Source organism: Aplysia californica, unplaced genomic scaffold (genome assembly GCF_000002075.1).
Source record: "Aplysia californica isolate F4 #8 unplaced genomic scaffold, AplCal3.0 scaffold00176, whole genome shotgun sequence".
NCBI lineage: Eukaryota > Metazoa > Mollusca > Gastropoda > Aplysiida > Aplysiidae > Aplysia > Aplysia californica.
The window spans coordinates 1,184,315-1,186,949 of NW_004797446.1; the positions used below are offsets into that span (position 1 = coordinate 1,184,315).

Sequence of the window (2,635 nt, forward strand, 5' to 3'; positions counted from 1 at the left end):
CAACCCACCTTCCCCCTCCCCCAACCCCTTTATTATGTCCTATGACTCGCCAGCCATTCCCCCCAGACACTCCCCCACTATATCACAGATCTCCCGTGTATACGTTGTAACAATCACAGCTGATCACTAACCATTTTGAAAGACGTTGGTCTTCCCGACCCCTGGCCGCCCGCTTGACGTCACCACATAAACACCAAAAGTCGGCTAGACCGTCATGACACCAGGCGGGTGGCCCTGGGACCGGTATTCCAGTAATTAATCGCCTCGTACGACATGCACACTGGAACGCATCGGGCCTATTCTTTGCCGGCACCCGCGCGGCGCTCACATTCACACAAATCGAGGGCTTAGATTGAGAAACCTGTATGCCACATTTATTTCCCAAATCGACTTTTTTGTTGCTTCTCCGTGGTCGCAGATCTTTCTCCGTCACGTATTTTTTTTTTGCGATATGAGGATCGGACTGTAAATAAATCATTTACAGCCCGAGCCTCACATCGAAGCAAAAGTGACGGAGAGAGATCTACGGTCGTAGGAAAGTTTTAAAAAAAGTGAATTTGAGAAAAAGTGGAATATAGTTTCTTGAACTGAACCGTCAAAATGCACTCACTCTCGCACTACATACATTATATACATACTATACATACTATACATACTATACATACTATACATATATACATACAGATGTCCGCTGGACTGAAAGACATATGGTTGAGGTAGGGCTTGTGGGAAAAATACTACTGCATAAATTAATAAGTTGAAAGACTATAAAGTTGAACTGCTGCTGTAGTTCAAATGAAAGACTGGGTTGAAAGACAAAAAAATGAGATACTGGGTTGAAAGACAACACAAACACGTTGAAAGACGGATGATGCGAGGGTATTTGAATGAAAGACATTTGGGCTGAAAGACAGAAATAATACTGTGTCGGAATAACTGGAATAAATAACAAGATGAAAGACGTTTTGGTTAAGGCACGGCGCGCTTGAAAGACAAGAGTTGATGGCTAGAATGATATATTGACTAGAGTGGTGTGTATTGAAAGACAATGGCGTTTGGCTAGATAACAATAACAAAATATCAGTTTGTCCCCGTGTCCCTTTTTACTTCCTTCTTTTGTTTTTGAATTGGTTAAAGATACCACGACTGTCTAGCTAGTGCTGCGAGGTGGTCGACGTCAGCACTGGTTTTTCTTTGTTTCGTTTTGTTCCTGTTTGCTGCATACTTTTCTCTTATTTCACTTAACTGGGCTTGGTGGTGTGTGCCCCTTGCTCCCCCCCCCCCCAACCTCTCTCATTTCTGCCCCCTCTGTCACCACTTACTTTTTGTCGTCATCTTGTGAGCGGCGTTTTCTGATGTTCTTTGCGCTGTCTGGGCGGCCTGTGGGCGTCTCTTGGCGTAGTCGTTTGTGTCGCTTTAGGTGTGTCTTTTGGCCTTGTGTGGTGACGTTTTGTGTCTCTGGGCCTTGTGTGGCGACGTCGTGTGTCTCTGGGCCTTGTGTGGCGACGTCGTGTGTCTCTGGGCCTTGTGTGGCGACGTCGTGTGTCTCTGGGCCTTGTGTGGCGACGTTTTGTGTCTTCGGGCCTTGTGTGGCGACGTCGTGTGTCTCTGGGCCTTGTGTTGTGACGTTTTGTGTCTCTGGGCCTTGTGTGGTGACGTTTTGTGTCTCTGGGCCTTGTGTGGTGACGTGTATCTCTCGGTCTTGTGCGGTGACCTTGCGTGTCCGGTCTAATGTGATTTTATGTCTAATCGAATGTTGTGATTTTGTGTGTCTGGTCTGACGTGGTGACGTTGCGTGTGCGTGTCTCTCGGTCTGACGTGGTGACGTTGCGCGTGCGTGTCTCTCGGTCTGACGTGGTGACGTTGCGTGTGCGTGTCTCTCGGTCTGACGTGGTGATTCTGTGTCTAATGTGTTGATTTTGTGTCCTGTCCTAATGTATGCATTTTGCTTGGCTGGTGTGACGTGGTGATTCTGGGTGTTTCTGGTCTGGTGTGGCGACATTGGGTTTGCGTTGTTTCTCGGCCTGAGGTGATTTGTGATTTTGGTTGACTCTGGTCTGATGTGATCTTATTGTGGCTTCTTCTGTCGCGGTTCTTTTTCTTTGTGGCTTTTTCTTTCATGGTTTTTTGTTTGTGGCTTCTCTCCTGCTGGTTCGTTTTGTTTGTGGTTTCTTCTCTTCTGATTCTTTTTTGTTTGTGGCGTTTTCTTTCATGGTTTTTTGTTTGTGGCTTGTCTCGTGGTTCCTTTCTTGTCTTATCGTGGCTTCTCTTTGTACGACGCGGTGGCATTGCGTGGGAGTCGTGGTTCTTGTTGTCCTCCCGTGTGTTGTTGGGAGGTTGTCGACGTGACGAAATATAGGCTGTGGGGAGGAGAGAATATATTGCACAAATTATACACGTGGCTTGGGGTATTGGGGGAGGGGGGGGGTACCAAGGTGGGAATGTACCGAAGGAAGGGATTGGGAAATGTACTTAGTTTAGACCCGCATGTGAGCCTCAACCAGATTGTCTGAAAATTTTGCGCAACCCCCCCCAGACATCCGAGTAACGAGCGACCACCCCAACAAACACAATAAAGAAGAGACCTAACCCTAACCCTACCCCCAAAAAGAACCTGCAACGGGCCTCATGTAAA

General features: G+C 47.2%; 1 protein-coding gene and 1 long non-coding RNA gene across 2 annotated transcripts in view; one reads left to right on the forward strand and one right to left on the reverse strand.

The window, feature by feature from the left end:
- Window positions 1-2,635, forward strand: part of LOC101856894 (WD repeat-containing protein 47) — a gene marked incomplete at its 5' end in the record, with an annotated part of 79,091 nt that overhangs the window by 22,599 nt on the left and 53,857 nt on the right.
- Window positions 2,184-2,635, reverse strand: part of LOC106011761 — a 6,711-nt gene continuing 6,259 nt past the window's right edge. The window contains exon 2 of the long non-coding RNA XR_001184840.2: window positions 2,184-2,360. This is a non-coding gene — a long non-coding RNA (uncharacterized LOC106011761). The remainder of the gene's footprint in view (window positions 2,361-2,635) is intronic.